This window comes from Chiloscyllium punctatum, chromosome 19 (assembly GCF_047496795.1).
Source record: "Chiloscyllium punctatum isolate Juve2018m chromosome 19, sChiPun1.3, whole genome shotgun sequence".
Taxonomy (NCBI): Eukaryota; Metazoa; Chordata; class Chondrichthyes; order Orectolobiformes; family Hemiscylliidae; genus Chiloscyllium; species Chiloscyllium punctatum.
The window spans coordinates 97371300-97391341 of NC_092757.1; the positions used below are offsets into that span (position 1 = coordinate 97371300).

General features: G+C 42.7%; 1 protein-coding gene across 14 annotated transcripts in view; it reads right to left on the reverse strand.

The window, feature by feature from the left end:
- Nucleotides 1-20042, reverse strand: part of ncor1 (nuclear receptor corepressor 1) — a 406208-nt gene that overhangs the window by 353240 nt on the left and 32926 nt on the right. Inside the window, exon 3 of one of the 14 annotated variants that reach the window (XM_072590141.1) lies at nt 11792-11824. The exons of the other annotated variants lie outside the window; for them this stretch is intronic. The gene's annotated coding sequence lies outside the window, so the exon portion shown is untranslated. The remainder of the gene's footprint in view (nt 1-11791; nt 11825-20042) is intronic. 14 annotated transcript variants of the gene reach the window in all.

Here is a 20042-nt window from a genome sequence, read left to right on the forward strand (position 1 = left end):
ATTGAAATTGCACATACAGAAGTTACCATCACTGAGAATGACTTGACAATTGCTTTGGTGATGTGAATGAGAGAGTAATCTGAATGAAATCTTTAAGCAAAAAACTGCAGAAGAGATATGAACAGAACTGGCAGGATGACAACGGAAAGAGACAAAAATGGAAATGATAAATTCAGTAATACTGATATGGATGAAGAAATAGAAGTTGAGTTTTAAGATGAAAGAATGAAAGGGACACAAGCTCAGAAACAGAGCTGGTTTGAATGTCAAAGATGAGACAGACCAATAGTAAGAGTTGATGTGTTTTCCTTAGTGATCATCACAGATTATTTTAAGCCAGCTTGTGGTGCAATGGTAATATCCCTGCCCCAGGACCAAGAGACGAGGTTCAAGTTCCAACTGCTCTAAAAGGGGTGTAATAACGTGTGAATAGGTTGATTAGAAAAATAGATCACTAATTGTTTTATTTAACTCAGCCTGTTTTATTTAATGCAGAGAATATGGGGCATGAATCCTGGCTTCCTGGACCCAACATAACATAGAACATAGAAGAATACAGCGCAGTACAGGCCCTTCGGCCCTCGATGTTGCGCCGATCAATGCCCACCTAACCTACACTAACCCACTATCCTCCATATACCTATCCAATGCCCGCTTAAATACCCATAAAGAGGGAGAGTCCACCACTGCTACTGGTAGGGCATTCCATGAACTTACAACTCGCTGAGTGAAGAACCTACCCCTAACATCAGTCCTATATCTACCCCCCCTTAATTTAAAGCTATGCCCCCTTGTAATAGCTGACTCCATACGTGGAAAAAGGTTCTCACTGTCAACCCTATCTAACCCCCTAATCATCTTGTACACCTCTATCAAGTCACCCCTAAACCTTCTTTTTTCCAATGAAAACAACCCCAAGTGCCTCAGCCTTTCCTCATAGGATCTTCCTACCACACCAGGCAACATCCTGGTAAACTTCCTCTGCACTCGTTCCAGTACCTCCACATCCTTCCTATAGTATGGCGACCAAAACTGCACACAATATTCCAGATGCGGCCGCACCAGAGTCCTATACAACTGCAGCATGACCTCAGGACTCCGGAACTCAATTCCTCTACCAATAAAAGCCAGTACGCCATATGCCTTCTTCACTGCACTATTTACCTGGGTGGCAACTTTCAGAGATCTGTGTACATGGACACCAAGATCCCTCTGCTCTTCCACACTACCAAGTATCCGACCATTAGCCCAGTACCCCATCTTTTTGTTACTCTTACCAAAGTGAATCACCTCACACTTAGCTACATTGAACTCCATTTGCCACCTTTCTGCCCAGCTCTGCAGCTTCTCTATATCCCGCTGTAACGACTCTATCACTGCCCCATAGGTGCCCCTGATCGTTTGTTTTGATATTTTATAGGTTTGTTTGAATATTTTATAAATCAACCTGTTCAGAGATGTTGACACAATTCTCGCACAAGTGGAACTTGAACTTCAGCCTCCTCACTCAAGAGGTTGGGGGCATGACCACTTGGGAATTGGGCTTTTGTGGCACAGCAGTAGTGTCCTTGTGAGCCAGAGCACCTGAGCACAACTGTCACCTGCTCCAGAGGTGCATCATAACAGCTTGAAACAGGTTCATTAGTTGATTAAAGTTCTTATGTCGCAGTGGTAATACCCCTACCTCTCAGCCAGCAGACCTGGGTTCAAGACCCACTGCTACAGAGCAGTTTATAAACAACTCAGGACAGGTTGATTGGAAAACATAAAGCAGGCAACATAGGAAGAAACTCCTGGCAATGGGAAGCAGAGGTATCATTTAAGAGACTGTTATGGGCCAGTGGTAATATTCAAGCATAATAGCATCTCTCTGAACAGGATGATTAAATAAAATACCAGTGTTCCAATACAAAGAAGCAATGAGATTTTGTGACCCTTGGACACCACAGTTGCTGTTTGAGGGCTCTGGCAGTGCAGTTGGAGTGACCCTGCCTCTGAGCCAGGAGCTCTGGGTTCAAATGTCACCTGCTCCAGAAGTGTGCCTTAACACCTCTGGACAGTTTACTTTTTTTCTTGAAAACATTTCTGAACAAAGTGATTAGAAAATATCCATATTGGTCTTGGATGGGCTCTTGTGAACCGTGGTAATGTCCTTCCACTGAGCCAGGGGGACCAGATTCAAATCCCATCCACTCCATAGGTGTGAAATAACATGTTGGTTAGAAAATTCAATATTGCAGTTGTAGAATCATAAAATGGTTGTATTGGAGACCATTAAACTACTGCATCCAAGCAAATTCTCAGCAAGACCATCTAATCTGGTCGCACTCTCTTTGATTTCTTTGCCATTCCTTTACCTTAAACCTGTGTATTCTGGTTGTCAACTCTTCAGCAAGGGGAGCAGTTTCCAACTAAGCTGTACAGATCCATCAAGATTTTTAAAACCATCTTCAAATTTCCTCTCAGGTCTCTCTTATCTATGAAGAACAGCACTGATTTTTTTAAAATAGCAGCATTGACATCACTCCTTCCTAAAAATATTCTCATCAGTTTTTCCTACAGTGTCTCAAAAACTTTCATATCCTCCCTAAGTTGCAGCATCTGGAACCACATTAATAAAAGTACACTAAATTTCCTTGCTTTTTTGCAAGGTTTGTAGCTCAGGTTGAGGTTTAGGGTGTAGGTTTGCTCGCTGAGCTGTAGGGTTGATATCCAGACGTTTCATTACCTAGCTAGGTAACATCATCAGTGGCGACCTCCAAGTGAAGCAAACCTGTTGTCTCCTGCTTTCTATTTATATCTTTCTCCTGGATGGGATTCCTGGGGTTTGTGGTGACATCATTTCCTGTTTGTTTTCTGAGGGGTTGATAGATGGTATCTAGATCTATGTGTTTGTTTATGGCGTTGTGGTTGGAGTGCCAGGCATCTAGGAATTCTCTGGCATGTCTTTGCTTGGCCTATCCCAGGGTAGATATGCTGTCCCTGCGTATACAGAAAACTGACAAACACTGACCAAATACCACACCAGCAAACATCCCAACACACACAAACAAAGCTGCATCAGTACACTATTCCAACGAGCCACCACACACTGCAGCACAGACGAACTTCGGAAAACAGAGGAGAACCACCTATACAACGTATTCAAGAAGTACGGATACTCAAAAAATACAGTGCGCAGATTCTTCAAGAACAAGCCACGACAAGCAGACCAAACACAGCCAGAAACCTGAACCACCTTACCATAAATCAAAGAGGTCTCAGAAATGACAGCCAGACTACTAAGACCCCTCGGAATCCTAGTAGCACACAAACCCAACAACACTCTCCAAACAAAAACTAACAAACTTAAAAGACCCAATACAACCCATGGACAAAACCAACGTCATCTACAAAATTCCATGCAAGCACTGCCACAAACACTATGTCGGACAAACTGGAAGAAAATTAGCCACCAGGATACACGAACATCAGCTAGCCACAAAAAGACACGACCCTCTCTCCCTCATAGCCCTACACACGGATGAAAAAAAACCCATCATTTCGACTGGGACAACACATCTATCCTGGGACAAGCTAAGCAGACATGCCAGAGAATTCCTAGAGACCTGGCACTCCAATCACAACACCATAAACAAGCACATAGATCGAGATGCCATCTATCAACCCCTCAGAAAACAAACAGGAAATGACATCACCACAAACCCCAGGAATCCCATCCAGGAGAAAGATATAAATAGAAAGCAGGAGATAACAGCTTCGCTTCACTTGGAGGTTGCCACTGATGATGTTACCTAGCCAGGTAATGAAACGTCTGGATATCAACCCTACAGCTCAGCGAGCAAACCTACACCCTATTCCTTGCTTTTGTACTCCATGCCTTTGTATGTAAAGCTCAGGATCTTGTCATGCCTTGCAACTTGCCTTGCTGTCTTCACTGATTTCTGCAGCCTACATTCCCCTGTTGCTGGATCACCTTCAGAACTGTTCCCTTAGTTTTGTGTCTTTATCTTCTCAAGTGTATCACTTCACATTTCTCTGATTTCAAATTCATTTATCCAGCATCCATCCATTCTACTAGTATGTTCACATCCTGAGGTTGACCATGATGCTTATCACAACACTTCACTCTTTTAAATTTAGATTTTTAAGATAGATCATAAAATACACCTGCATTTCCTCCATTCCATAAATGGTGTACACCGCTACCACTGCCTGTAAATCAGTCAACTTCAAGTTAATTCTGTACTGTCTACTATTCCATGCGCTTCAACTCTGCCATCAGGTTTGCTGCTGGAAGTTTATCAAATATCTTTTGAAAGTCCACATCAATTGCATCACATCAACCCAATAAACTATCGGATTAAAAAAAAACTTAATCAAGTTAGTTAAACCATGATTTTTCTTCAACAAATCCACGCTGACTTTTGTAATTAATCCATCACTATTTGTCTATCATTAATTTGTCTTGAAGTATTGTTTCTAACAACTTTCAGGGTGGTCTTACAGTAGTGTTACGATGTCTGGGCCATAACGTCTGGATTAGAGTGTCATGTATCACATATGTTCAATGTAACATGTCCCCACCAACAAGAAAGGTCACATACAATTGTAATGCTACTCCGGCATGGCTAGAAGGTCCAAGTTCAGATCCTGAATGAAGACTGGGACAGTGATTAGAGTCACAGAGATGCATAGCACAGAAACAGACCCTTCGGTCTAGTTTGTCCATGCCGACGAGATATCCTGGACAAATGTATTCCCATTTGCCAGCAGTTGACCCATATCTATCTAAACCCTTCCTATTCATGTACCCATCCAGATGCCTTTTAAATGTTGCAATTGCACCAGCCTCCACGACTACTTCCAGCAGCTCATTCCATACATGCATCACCTTCTGCATGAAAACGTTGCCTCTTAGGACCTTTTTAAATCTTTCCCCTCTCACCTTAAACCAATGCCCTCAAGTTTTGGACTCCCCACCCCAGGGAAAAGACTTTGTCTATTTACCCTACCCATGTCCTTCATGAATTTATAAAACTCTATAAAGGGTCACTCCTCAGTTTCCGATGCTCCAGGTAAACAGCCTCACCCTATAAGCTCACATCCTCCAACCCTGGCAACATCCTTGTAAATTTTTTCTGAACCATTTCAAATTTCTTAACATGCCTACTATAGCAAGGAGACCAGAATTGCAGATAGTATTCCGAAAGTGGCCTAACCAATAGAGTCATAGAAATGTCCAGCACAGAAACAGACCCTTCGGTCCAACCTGTCCATGCCGATCAGATATCCCAACCCAATCTAGTCCCACCTGCCAGCAACCAGCCCATATCCCTCCAAACCCTTCCTATTCATATACCCATCCAAATACCTCTTAAATGTTGCAACTGTACCAGCCTCCACCACTTCCTCTGGCAGTTCATTCCATACATATACCACCCTCTGCGTGAAAACGTTGCCCCTTGTGTCTCTTTTCGATCTTTCCCCTCTCACCCAAAACCTATGCCCTCTAGTTCTGGACTCTCCGACCCCAGGGAAAAGACTTTGTCTATTTATCCTATCCATGCCCCTCATAATTTTGTAAACCTCTATAAGGTCACCCTTCAGCTTCTAATGCTCCAGAGAAAAACAGCCCCAGCCTGTTCAGCCTCTCCCTGTAGCTCAGATCCTCCAACCCTGACAAAATCCTTGTAAATCTTTTCTGAACCATTTCAAGTTTCACAACATCTTTCCGACAGGAAGGAGACCAGAATTGCACATAATATTCCAACAGTGGCCTAACCAATGTCCTGTACAGCCGCAACATGACCTCCCAACTCCTGTACTCAATACTCTGACCAATAAAGGAAAGCATACCAAACGCCTTCTTCACTACTCTATCTACCTGTGACTCCCACTCCCAAGGAACTATGAACTTGAACTCCAATGTCTTTTGTTCAGCAATGTTCTCCAGGACCTTACAATTAAGTGTGTAAGTCCTGCCCTGATTTGCTTTTCCAAAATGCAGCACCTTACATTTATCTAAATTAAACTCCATCTTCTATTCCTTGGTCCACAGGCCCATCTGATCCAGATCCATTGTACTTTGAGGTAACCTTCTTCATTGTCCACTACGCCTCCAATTTTATTGTCATCTGCAAACTCCTCATATGTTCAAATCAAACTCATTTATATAAATGGCAAATAACAGTGGACCCAGCACCAATCCTTTAGGACATCACTAGTCACAGGCCTCAGTCTGAAAAACAACCCTTCACCACTACCCTCTGTCTTTGAGCCAGTGCTGTATCCAAATAGATAGCTCTCTCTGTATTCCATGTGATCTAACCTTGCTAAACAGGTGACCATGAGGAAGCCTGTCGAACATCTTACTTAAGTCCTTATAGATAACGTCCACTGCTCTGCCTTCATCAATTCTCTTCATCACTCCTTCAAAAAACTCAATGAAGTTAGTGAGACACAATTTCCCACAAACAAATCCTAATCAGTCCTTGCCTTTCCAAACACATGTAAATCCTGTCCCTCAGGATTCCCTCCAACAACTTGCTCACCACTGATGTCTGGCTCACCTGTCTATCGTTCCCTGGCTTTTGCTTACCACATTTCTTAAATAGTGGCACCATGTTAGCCAACCTCCAGTCTCATGGCACCTCACTGATGGCTATCAATGATACAAGTACCTCAGCAAGGAGCCCAGCAATCACTTCTTTAGCTTCCCACATAGTTCTACGGTACACCAAAGGGATTTTATAAATACATTAAACACATTAAAGTTCAACTTGCCAACGTTAAGGGCATTTAAATGGTCACTGGATAGACATATGGACGAAAATGGAATAGTGTAGGTTAGATATGCTGCAGGTTGGTTTCACAAGTCAGCACAACATCGTGGGCCAAAGGACCTGGACTGCACTGCAACTTTCTTTGTTCTCTGTAACTGATCAGGTCCTATGATGTCACTATTTATTTCACCACATTCTACATCTTCCATATCTTTCTCCACAGTAAATACTGATGCAAAATAGTCATTTAGTATATCCCCAACCTCCTGCAGTTCCACACATAGGCTGCCTTGCTGATCTCCGAGGGGCCCTCTTGTCTCCCTCATTACCTCATTACCTTTTTGTCCTTAACGTATTTGTACAATCTTTTTGGAGACTCTATTTGCCAAAACTCTCATGTCCTCTTTTTGCATTCCCGATTTCCCTCTTAAATATTCTCCTACTGCCTTTCTACTCTAAGGATTCACTCAATCTCTGTCTAAACCTGGCACACATTTATTTTCTTGACCAAAAGCTCAATTCCGTCCATAAAGGAAAGTTATCTAGAGTAGCATGTGTCCAATATAAAAAGAATAGATGCACAGTTAAGTCTTTCTCTTGGGGGATAAAAAAAAGGTGAGCATATAGTGAGCATCAAACATCAGTGAGGGAACATCCAGGAGACAGTGATCACTACTGCACAGGCATTGCCTGATGATCGAGAAGGACAGTATGTAATTCAGAATAAGAATAGGATGTAGGTTTACTCGCTGAGTTGGAAGGTTCATTTTCAGATGTTTCATCACCGTACTAGGTCACATCTTCAGTGAGCCTCTGGACAAAGCACTGCTGGTGTTTCCTGCTTTCTACTTATATGTTTGGGGTTCCTTGGTGATGTCATTTCCGGTTCTTTTTCTCAGGGGGTGGGTAAATGGAGTCCAAGACAATGTTTTGTTGCTATAGATTAGGTTGGAATGCCATGCTTCTAGGAATTCGTGTGTGTGTCTCTGTTTGGCTTGTCCTAGGATGGATGTGTTGTCCCAGTCAAAGTAGTGTTCTTCCTTGTCTGTATGTAAAGATTCTAGTGAGAGTGGGTCATGTTGTTTTACGGCCATTTGATATTCATGTATCCTGCTGGCTCGTTTTCTGCCTGTTTGTCCAATGCAGTGTTTGTTAGTGTACTTGCACGGTATTTTGTAAATGACAATAGTTTTGCTTGCTGTCTGTATAGGGTCTTCCAAGTTCATTAGCTGCTGTTTTAGTGTGTTGGTAGGTTTGTGAGTGACTATGATGCCAAAAGGTCTGAGAAGTCATTTCTGTGATGTCTTTGCTGTAGGGGAGTGTGTCTAGGGGTTCTGGATATGTTTTGTCTGCTTGTTTGGGTTTGTTGCTGAGAAATCGGTGGACTGTGTTCATTGGGTACCCATCCTTTTTTGAATACACTGTACAGGTGATTTTCCTCTGCTCTGCATAGTTCCTTTGTCCTACAGTATGTGGTGGCTCGTTGAAATAATATTCTTGACGCAGCTTAGTTTGTGGATGTGGGGATGATTGCTTCTGTAGTTCAATATTTGGTCCATATTTGTTGCTTTCCTGTAGATGCTGGTTTGAAGTTTCCCATTGGCTGTTTGCCCTACTGTGACAGCTAGGAAAGGCAGTTTGTTGTTGATTTCCTCCTCTTTAATGAATTTTATGCCAGTAAGGGTATTATTGATAGTCTTGAAGGTTTCCTCTAATTTGTTTCGGTTAGTGATGACAAAGGTGTCATCTATGTAGCGAACCCAGAGTTTGGGCTAGATGGTTGGCAGAGCTGTTTGTTCGAGTCTCTGTATTACTGTCTCTGCTAAGAATCCTGACAGTGGAGATCCCATGTGTGTTCCATTGGTTTGTTTGTAGGTTTTGTTGTTGAAAGTGAAGTAAGTGGTAAGGCATAGGGTCCACTAGCTTGACAATAGTTGGTGGGGTTTGGTGTCTGTATCTTTGGGTCTTCCAATAGTATAGTCAGTGCTTCCTAGGCTAGGTTGATGTTGATTAATGTCAACAGGGCTGTTACATCAAAAGAGACCGTAGTTCATCCTCTTCTATCTTGGTGTCTTTGATGGTCCTCAGGAATTCTTGGGTGGAGAGGATGGAATGGCTTGGATCTCCTACTAAGCATTTTAGTCTTTGGTGTAGCTCCTTGGCCAATCTGTAAATTGGAGTTCCAGGTAGCGAGACTATGCGTCTGAGGTGGGCTTCTGGTTTGTGAATGCTGGGTAATCCGTAGAAACATGGTGTGTTGGATCTGTCTGGTTTCATTTTTTTGCAAGTTGGTGTTATTTATTTCTCCAGATTTGAAGTTTTTTGAGAAGGGCTGTGATTTGGTTCTCTAGTGGTGGGGTGGGGTTGATCGCCACTTGTTGCTAAGTGTTGGTATCTGCAAGTAGTGCATTCGCTTTCTCAATGTAGTCTCTTTGATTTAAAATGACTGTCAAGCGCCTTTTGTCTGCAGATAGGATAACAATGTTTTTATCTTTTTTTTAAAGTCTTTCTAGTGTTTTCCTTTCCTTTTCCTGCTTAAAGTTGGTTCAACTACCTGTCTGTTAGTTTGCTGGGTTTCCTCTGTGTGTTGGTTGTCTTTCAGTGTTGTTTCTAGTGCTGCTAAGAAATCTTTCTTGTCCGCATCCTGGAAGTTGTAATTTAATCCTCCTACTAAGACGGCTTTTTCAGCGTCTGTTAAAGGTCGGTCAGATAAATTTTTACCCATGCTTCTTGGAATGACACATTGACTTGGACCCCATTTACCACCCCCTGAGAAAAAGAACAGGAAATTACATCATCACAGGAAATGACATCGCCAACCCAAGGAAACCCAAACATATAAATACAAGGCAGGAAACACCAGCAGTGCTTCGTCCAGAGGTTTACTGAAGATGTTACGCACTATGGTGATGAAACATCTGAAAATGAACCTTCCAGCTCAGCGAGCAAACCTACATCCAGAACCTCAACCTGAGCTAGAAATCTTCTCAAAACTTGCTCAAATAGGAATATTTAACTGGGGAGAAACTGGCTTCAAACAAGGCAAGATTGGAGCTCGACCAAAGAAGCGAGAATATATGGGAGGCAGGAAAAAACCTATAATTGAACAGTGGGTTATCTTCCAGAAAAGAGATGGTGAAGATATAGCCCGTCAAAAGTGAACGGGAGAGTAAACAAAGCCAGAACTCACTGGTTGAGACATAAGAGAAAATTTGGAATTAAGTAAGTGTGTTTACAAGTGTCAAGTTGAAAAAATCCAAATTGAGAACCATGAAGAACACAGAAGGGTCATGGGAAGATGAAAAAAGCACAAGTTTGCAAGAACAAAACAGTTTTGCTTTCACACTTTTTGATGCAAAATTGGAGTGGATTACTATTATGGTGAATCTATAGAATTCTTTATCCCTGAGTACCATGAACTATCAACTATTCAGCAGATTCAAGACAGAAATAGATATGATTTCCAGAGCTAACAAACATTCAAACATTTAGTGATAGCACTGGAAATTGGCTTTGAAATACTGATTGACGAAGATCGAAGTGAATGGGCAAAGCAATTCAAGGGGCTGAATGGTCTACTCCTCTTTCTACGCTTTAGGGTGGTCTCATATCCGAAATCATTTCTTTAATGAACACGGAACATTACAGCGCAGTACAAGCCCTTCGGCCCTCGATGTTGTGATGCCCTGTGAAGTCAATCTGAAGCCCTTCTAACCTACACTACTCCATTTTCATCCATATGCCTATCCAATGACCATTTAACTGCCCATAAAGTTGGCGAGTCTACAACTGTTGCATGCTCCTACAACTTTCTGAATAAAGAAACTACCTCTGACATCTAGGCAAAAGTGAGGACTGCAGATGCTGCAGATCACCATCCAAGGAAAAAGGCTCTCACTGATCACCCGATCTAACCCTCTGATTATCTTATATGTCTCTATTAAGTCACCTCTCAACCTTCTCCCTAACAAAAATAGCCTCAAGTCCCTCAACCTTTCCTTGTAAGACCTTCTCTTCCATAACAGACAATATTCTAGTAAATCTCCTCTGAACCCTTTCCAAAGCTTCCACATCCTTCCTTTAACACGGTGACCAGAACTACAGGCAATACTCCAAGTGCGGCCGCACCAGAGTTTTGTACAGTGCAGCATGACCTCATGGTTCAGAAACTCGATCCTTCTACTAATAAAAGCTAACACACTGTATGTCTTCTTAACAACCCTATCAACCTGCAACTTTCAGGGATCTACGTACATGGACACAGAGATCTCTCTGCTCATCTACTCTACTGAGAATCTTACTATTAGCCCATGTAGTCTGCATTCCTGTTACTCCTTTCAAAGTGAATCACCTCACATTTTTCTGCATTAAACTCCATTTGCCACCTCTCAGACCAACTCTGCTACTTATCTATGTCTCTCTATAACCTACAACGTCCTTCATCACTATCCATAACTCCACTGACCTTAGCGTCATCCACAAATTTATTAACCAATCCTTCTACGCACTCATCCAGGTCATTCATACAAATGACAAACAGCAGAGGACCAAAAACAGATCCTTGCGGTACACCACTAGTAACTGAACTCCAGGATGAACATTTCCCATCAACCACCACCTTTCTTCCAGCTAGCGAATTTCTGATCCAAACCACGAAAATCACCCTCAACACCATGCCTCTGTGTTTTGTGCAGTAGCCCACTAAAGGTAACCTTATCAAACATCTTACTGAAATCTATATACAGTGGTGCCTCGGAATCAGACTTCAATTCGTTCCAGGAGGCTGTTCCAATTGCGAAAAGGTCGGATTCCAAAACTATTTTCCCCATAAGAAATAATGGAAAGTGAATTAATCCATTTCTGGACCCAAAATAAACATTTTCAAGACACTTTTAACGCAAATACACACGGTTAAGGTAAAATAAGATCAGTAAATGACATAAATATCAAGTAATAATAATAAAAACAAGAAATAAATGTACTAACATGAAAATAACTTCATTTACCTTAGTGAGGAGTGCTAATGGTGCATGTGGAAGCTGGAGGGGAGGAAGGAGGGAGAGGGTTTACTGCTTAATTAATTAAAAAAGACAGCACAAATCAAGGTGAAAACATGAGGTAAACTAATGATGGACACACAAGACTACTTCCCGGGACGAAGTGAGCAAACAATGTGCGACCTGAACGGTACGTGGTGTTTGGATTTTAGGGCAAAATTTTCTCAAAATAATTGTTCAGATTCCAATTTGTTCGAACAATAGGGCATTTGGATTCCGGGGTCAGCACTGTACATCACATCAACTGCTTTACCCTCATCCACCTGTTTGGTAACTTTCTCAAAGAAAGATATAGTTAGTAAGTTTGCAGATGACACTAAAATTGGAGGTGTAGTGGACAGTGAAGAGGGTTATCTCAGATTACAACAGGATCTGGACCAGATGGGCCAATGGGCTGAGAAGTGGCAGATGGAGTTTAATTCAGATAAATGCGAGGTGCTGCATTTTGGCAAAGCAAATCTTAGCAGGACTTATACACTTAATGGTAAGGTCCTAGGGAGTGTTGCTGAACAAAGAGACCTTGGAGTGCAGGTTCATAGCTCCTTGAAAGTGGAGGCGCAAGTAGATGGGTATATGAATAGGAAGAGTTTGGAGGGATATGGGCCAGGTGCTGGCAGGTGGGTCTAGATTGGGTTGGGATATCTGGTCGGCATGGACAGGTTGGACCTAAGGGCCTGTTTCCATGCTGTACATCTCTATGGCTCTATAACTCAATAAGATTTGTGAGCCACAATCTGCCCTTCACAGAACTCTGTTGACGATCCCTAATCAACTTATTCCTATCGAGATGATTATAAATCCTCTTATAACTGTATCCAACACTTTACCCACAACTGAAGGAAAGCTAACTGGTCTATGAATTACCAGGATTGTCTCTACTCCTGTTCTTGAATAAGGGAACAACATTTGCTCTCATCCAGTCTTCTGGTACTATTCCTGGAGACAATGACAACATTTGGATCAAATCCAAAGGCTCGGCAATCTCCCCCTGACTTCCCAGAGAATTCCTAGGATAAATCCCATCCGGCCCACGGGATTTATGCATTTTCACACTTTCCAGAATTTCTAACACCTTCTCTTTGTGAACCTCAATCCCATCTAGTCTAGTAGCCGGTTTCTCAGTATTCTCCTCAACAACATTGTGTTTTTCCAGTGTGAATACTGATGAAAGATATTCATTTAGTACCTCCCCTGTCTTCTCTCACCCCCCACACAACTTCCCATGACTGTCCTTGATTGGCCCTAAGCTTAGTCTAGTCATTGTTTTTATCCGTTATATATCGAACAAAAGCTTGAGGGTTTTCCCTGATCCTTTCTACCAACAACTTCTCATGTCCACCCCTCGCTTGTCTTAGCTCTCTCTTTGGGTCTTTCCTGGCTACCCTGTAACTCTCAAGCACCCGAGCTGAGCCATCACAGCTCATCCTAACACAAGCTGCCTTCTTCCTCTTGACAAGATTCAACCTCATCAGTAAACCACACCTCTTGAGCTTGAAAACTTCCTCCCTGTTTGACAGGCACATATTTATCAAGGACACATAGTAGCTGTTCCTTGAATAAGCTCCACGTTTCTATTGTGCCCATCCCCTGCAGTTTCCTTCCCCATCCTATGCATCCCAAATTTTGTCTAATCGCATCGTAATTGCCTTTACCCCATCTGTAACTCTTGCCCTCCGGTGTATACCTATCCATTTCCATTGCTAAAGTTCCCAACGGATGACCTCTCCCTTCTTGTTTCTAATCTCAGCCCATACTACCTCAGTTGACGAGTCCTCAAAAAAAGGTTGACCGTGCATGCTGCCTGACCTGCTGCGCTTTTCTAGCACTACACTCTTGACTCTGATCTCCAGTATCTGCAGTCTGTTCTCAGAGTCCTCAAACAACCATCCTGCAGCTGTAATACTGTCCTTGACGAATAATGCCAAGTTATAGTGTTACAAATTTAAAGGGGACAGATTTCTGGAAATGTATCCAGGAGAGTTTTTTTGCATCAATATGTAGAAGACCCAACAAAGGACAGTGCAGTGCTGGATCTGGGGAAAAGAAACCAGACAATTGTTCAATGTAGGGTAACATTTAGGCAATAGCAATCACAACATAGTACAGTTCAAATTTGTTCTGGGGAAGGAAAAAGATGGACTGCAAAAGATATCTTTGGATTGGGAGAAGGCTGATTTTATTAAAATAAAGCAGAACCGGGGACACCTCTTTATGACAGTCCACATCAGAGCAAGGGGGGAAGGGGGGGCATTCAAAAAGGAGCTGAAAGGAGCTGAGAACAGTACAGGTACCCTACAGAGAGAAATGTGGGAGCAATAAGCTCAGAGAACCCTTGTTGCTTAGGACAATTCAAGACTGGATAAAGAGGAGTAGGACTTTAGCAAGTCAAAAGGGATCAATTCTATGCTGGCCCTGGAATAATACAGGAAGTGCTGTGGGGAACTTACGAAAGCAATTAGAAGAGCAAAAAGGGGGCATGAAATTGGATTAGGAGAAATCCTAAAACATTTCATAAATACATTAAGAGGAAACAGCAGGGCCCATTATGGACCAACATGTTTGTGAAGCAACATCACATTGGAAGGGTGTTGAGTGCATACTTCGCTTTGATTTTCACTCTGGAAAAAGAAAACATAGGTATAGAATTCAGGAAAAGGGTTTGTGAGAAACTTGCACAGTTTGCAATTGGGAACGGTGAGGTATTGAAGGCTTCGAAACAGACAAAACCCCTGGCATGGATGAATTGTATCTCAGATTGCTATGATAGGCAAGGCAAGAAATTGTAGAGGCTCTGACACAAATTTTGAACTCCTCTCTGGCCACAAAGTAAGTGTCATGGGACTGCAGGACGGCAAATGTGGTTCCATTTTTTAAACAGGGATGATAGAGATGAATCAGGAAATTACAAACCGCCGAGTCTCATGCCAGTAGTAGAGAAACTATTGGGAGAAAATTCTGAAGGAGCAAATTAATACCCACTTGAAAAGGCATGGGTTAATTAGGTATAAGCATGATTTTGTCAGACAGAAGTCATGCCTAACAAATTTGTTAGAATTTTTTGAAATGCAGCTCCTGGGAGACTGTGTTAGGGAGCTGGAGCTGGATGCACTCCAAGATGCTTCACACGAGTTTTAGTGAGGTGGTCACACCTCAGGTGCAGGCAGAGTGTCGTTGGGTGACCACCAGGAAAGGTAAAAGGAGTAGGCAGAGTGTACAGGAATACCCTGCGGCCATTCCCCTCAAAAACAAGTATACCATTTTGGATACTGTTAGGGGCGGGGTTGACCATTTCGGGGAAAGCAGTAGTAGCCACGTTGGTGGCACTACAACCGGCTCTGGGACACAGTGGGAAAGGGTAAAAGTAAACAGGATCTTAGTGATTGGAGACTCAATAGTTAAAGGGACAGACAGGAGATTGTGTGGCAGGAATCCAGGATGGTGTGTTGCTGCCCAAGTGCCATGGTCCAGGACATCACAAGGACAGATGCAGAACATTCTCAAGGGGGAGAATGAGCAGCCAGAAGTCATTGTGCATACTGGCACAAATGACATAGGTAGAAATAGGGATGACATCCGGCAGACTGATGACAGAGAGCTGGGGAAAAAATTAAAAATCAGGACCTCGTTGGTGATGGTCTCCGGATTACTTCCAACGTTAGTGAGGGCAACAACAGGAAGATATGGCAGATGAATGTGTGACTAAAGAATTGGTGCACGGGGCAGTGATGCAGATTTTTAGATCATTAGGATCTTTTCTGGGGGCAGAGATGAGCTGTTCAGGAGGGAAGGTTTACACTGAGCTAGAGGAAGAGCAATACCATGGCAGCCAGGTATGCCGGTGGTGTAAGGAAGAGTTTTAAATAGATCAGCAGGGGGTGGGGTCGTCAACAGCAGGGAGGCAAGTTGAGGCTCGAAAGAGATATCAGAAATCGTAAATTGAAGAGACAGGACAGGCTGGACTACGCCAGGAATGCCTGCTGGATTAAAATGCATTTATTTCAGTGCAAGAGGGCTGACAGGTAAGGCAAATGAACTGAGGGCCTGGATAGCTAAGTAGACCTATGATATTATAGCCATTAGAGAAATATAGCAAAGGGAGGGACAAGACTGGAAACTTAATGTTCCAGGATACAGGTGCTTTAGGCAGGACAGATGTGGTGGAAGGAAGGGAGGAAGAGTTACATTTTTGATGAAGGCAAATATCACAGCAGTAATCAAAGATGAAGTAACAGAAGGATTATCTAGTGAGGTTTTGGATGCAGGTTTGCTCGCTGAGCTGGAAGGTTCATTTCCAGGCGTTTTGTCACCTACTCAGTAACATCTTCAGTGGACCTCAGGTGAAGCAATGTACATGATTCTTGCTTTTTATTTATATATTTGGGTTGATGATGTCATTTCTAGGAAATCCATGCTTCTAGGAATTTTTGTGCATGTATCTGTTTGGCCACAAGCATGGCATTCCAACCGGAACTCTATCAACAAACACATCGGGTTAGACCCCATCTACCACCCCCTGAGAAAAAGAACAGGAAATGACACCACCACAGAAAATGACACCACCAACCCAAACATATAAATAGAAAGCAGGAATCATGTAGTGCTTCGCCTGAGGCCCACTGAAGATGTTACTGAGTAGGTGACAAAACACCTGGAAATGAACCTTCCAGCTCAGCAAGCAAACTTGCATCCAGAACCTGAGCTACAAATCTTCTCAAAACTCGCTATCTAATAAGGGTTTATGGGAGGAGCTAAGAAATAAGAGTGCAATGGCATTATTGTGGGCGTGCAATAGGTTCCCAAATAGTCAACAGCAATTGGAAGAAAAAATATGCAATGAGACTAGGGACACTTGCAGGAGCAAGAGGGTTGTCAGAGTAGGGAATTTTAATTTTAATTAAACCATACACTCGGACTGCCAGAGCATTAGTGTCCTGGTTTTTAACTTTTTTTTGAGGGGGTGGAATTTGTTAAGTGCATTCAGGAAAGTTTCCTAAACCAGTAAATAAGGGGTCCTACTCAGAAAGGGACAAAACTATTCTTGGTAAATAGTGCAGGACAGGTGACGGAGGTGACAGTGGGGGAGTACTTTGGGACCAGTGACCATTGCTCTATTAATTTTAAAATCGCTATGGAGAGGGACAAAACTGGTCCACAGGTTCAAGTTCTAAATTGGATCAAGGTGAATTTTGATGAAATTGCAGGAGCTGATTGGAGTAGTGTGTTTGCAGGCAAGGAACCTCTGGCAAGTGGGAGGCCTTTAAAAGTGAGATAACTAGAGTTGAAGGTCTATTTGTTCCTGTGATGGTGAAGGGCAAGGTCAGCAGGAATAGGAAACCCTGAATGACAAGAGACATTGAGGCTTTGACCAAAAAAAAGGCTCAGGTACAGGCAGCTGGGATCAAAGGAATTTCTGGAGGTATAGGGGGATACAGGAGTTTACTGAAGAAGGAAATCAGGAGGCTGTACAGTGGGCATGAGAAAGCCTTGGCTGAGAAGATGAGGGTGAATCCAAGGAGATTGTTTAAGTATGTTAAAGAAAAAAGAATAACTAGAGTTAGAACAGGACCCCTCAAGGACCAAAGTGAACATGTACGTGTAGAACCACAGCAGCTGGGCGAGATTCTCAATAAATATTTCTCCTCGGTTTACACCATGGAGAAAGACATGAATACTTGGGAAGTTAGTGGTGATATCTTGGGGATAGCCCATCTCATAGTAGAGGCGGTGTTGGATGTATGAGAGTGTATGAAGATGGACAAATCTCCTGATCTTGACCAGATATATCCAAGAACACTGCAAGAGGCTAGAGAAGAAATTGCCAGGGCCCTGGCTGGATATTTTTGCATCATCATTAGCCACGACTGAGGTCCTGGAAGACTAAGGGGAAGCGAATGTTTCTCGATTATTCAAGAAGGGCTGCAAAGAATAACCTGGGAACTATAGACCAGTAAGCTTAACATCTGCAGTGGTTAGGTCACTTGATAAGATTCTGAGGGATGAGATATAGATACATTTGGAAAGACAGTGTTTGATTAGCAGTAGTCAGCATAGCTTTGTGAGTGGGAAATCATGCCTCACAAATTTGTTGGATTTCTTTGATGAAGCAGCCAGAAAAACTGAGGAGGGCAGGGCAGTAGATGTAGTCTATATGGATTTCAATATGGCCTTTGATAAGGTTCAACATGGTAGGCGGCTCTGGAAGGTTAAATTGGGAAGGAATCCGGGGACAGCTGGCAAATTGGATATACAATCGGCTTGATGGTAGGAAGCAGAGGGTAATAGTGGAAGGTTGCTTGTCAGGCCAGACGCCTGTGACTAGTGGAGTGCCACAGGGGTCGGTGCTGGGCCCATTACTGTTTGTTATCTACAATGATTTGGAAAAGAATGTACAAGGCATGATTAGTAAGTTTGCAAATATTACTAAAATAGGAGGTATCGTGGACAGTGAGGAAGGTTATCAGGAATTGTATCAGGACCTGATCAGCTGGGGAAGTGGGCCAAGAAATGGCAAATGAGAGTTTAATATCGATAAGTGTGAGGACTTGCAATTTGTAAGGTCAAATTAAAGTAGGAGTATCATGGTAATTGGCAGGGCCTCATGGAATTGAGATACCTTGGAGTTCAGGTTCACAGTTCTCCGAAAGTGGAGTCACATGTAGTCAGGGCAATGAACAAGGCTTTTGGCCCAGTGGCCTTCATCAGTCAGGGCACTGAGTATAGAAGGTGGGAAGTTATGTTGCAGTCATACAGGACGTTGATGAGGCCGCACTTGGAATATTGTATTCAGTTTTGGTCACCTTGTTATAGGAAGGATGTTAATGAACTGGAAAAAGTGCAGAAGAAATTTACAAGGATGTTACCAGGACTTGACGGTCTGAGTTATCAGGAGAGGTTGGACAAGCTAGGACCTTTTCTCTTTAGACTGAGGAAGGCTGAGGGAGGATGTTACAGAGGTGTATAAGATCATGAGAGGCACAGATAGGGTGAATGCAGTCTTTTTCACCAGTGTTGGGGAATTGAGGACTACAGGGCATCAGTTTAAGGTTATAGGGGAAAGAATAAAAAGGGACATGAGGGGCAACATTTTTTTTAAACACAGAGGGTGGTATGCATATAGAATGAGCTGCCAGTGGTTGAAGCAGGTACATTAACAACACTTAAAAGGCATTTGGACAAATACCTGGACAGGAAAAGTTTCGAAGGACATGGGCCGAGTGCAGGGAAATGGGGTTAGCATGGACAGACATTAGTCAGCATGGATCAGTTTGGGCCAAAAGGCCTGTCTCCATGCTGTAAGACTTATGACTCTATGGTCAAGTGTGTGGATGAGGGAAGATCAGTTGATGTAGTTTATATGGATTTTAGCAAAGCTTTTGGCAAGGTCCCAGATGGTAAACTGACCGAGAAGGTAAAAACACATGGAATTGAGGGAAACCTGGCAAGATGGATCAGAAACTGGCTTAGTAATTGGACACAAAGGGTAGTGGGTAAAAGGCTGTTTGAGTGACTGGACGTTAGTGTGTTGTGGTGTGCCACAAGCATCAATAGTGGGACTCTTATTACCTGTTATGTATGTAAATGATACAGATGAAAATCCAGCAGATAATTAGGAATTTTTTTATGCCCATAAGGACTCTCACCATTTTTTACAGATGTACCACAGAAAGCATTGTATCTAGATGTATAAAGGCCTTGTACGGTAACTGCTCTACCCAGGACCATAAGAATCTACACTACAGTGTGCACAGGCCATCACGGAAGCCAACCTCCTTGCTCTTCTCATTGCTGCGGCAACTCTGCGAATATCAAGGACCCCTTGCACCCTGGTATTGTTCTCTTCCATCCTCTTGTGTCAGGCAGAAGATACAGAAGCTTGAACACATGCACCAACAGATTCAAGAACTTCTTCTTCGCTGCCAATATTAGACTGATGCACAGACCTCTCTGATTTCAAATAATGTTGATCTTACTAACGTTGACCTTCCTTTCCACATCTCCTGCTCAGACATAACCTTGTATGTCACACTCTGTTTAAGCACACGATGCCCTTGTTTGCTATGGTGTCCTGTACTACTCGTAAAACAAAGCTGTTCTCTGTAATTAGGTACTTGGGACAACAATAAAATCAAAAAAATGTTGGGGGAATGTTAAGCAAGTTTGCAGACGACATGAAGATTGGTAGAATGGTTAATTGCAAAGA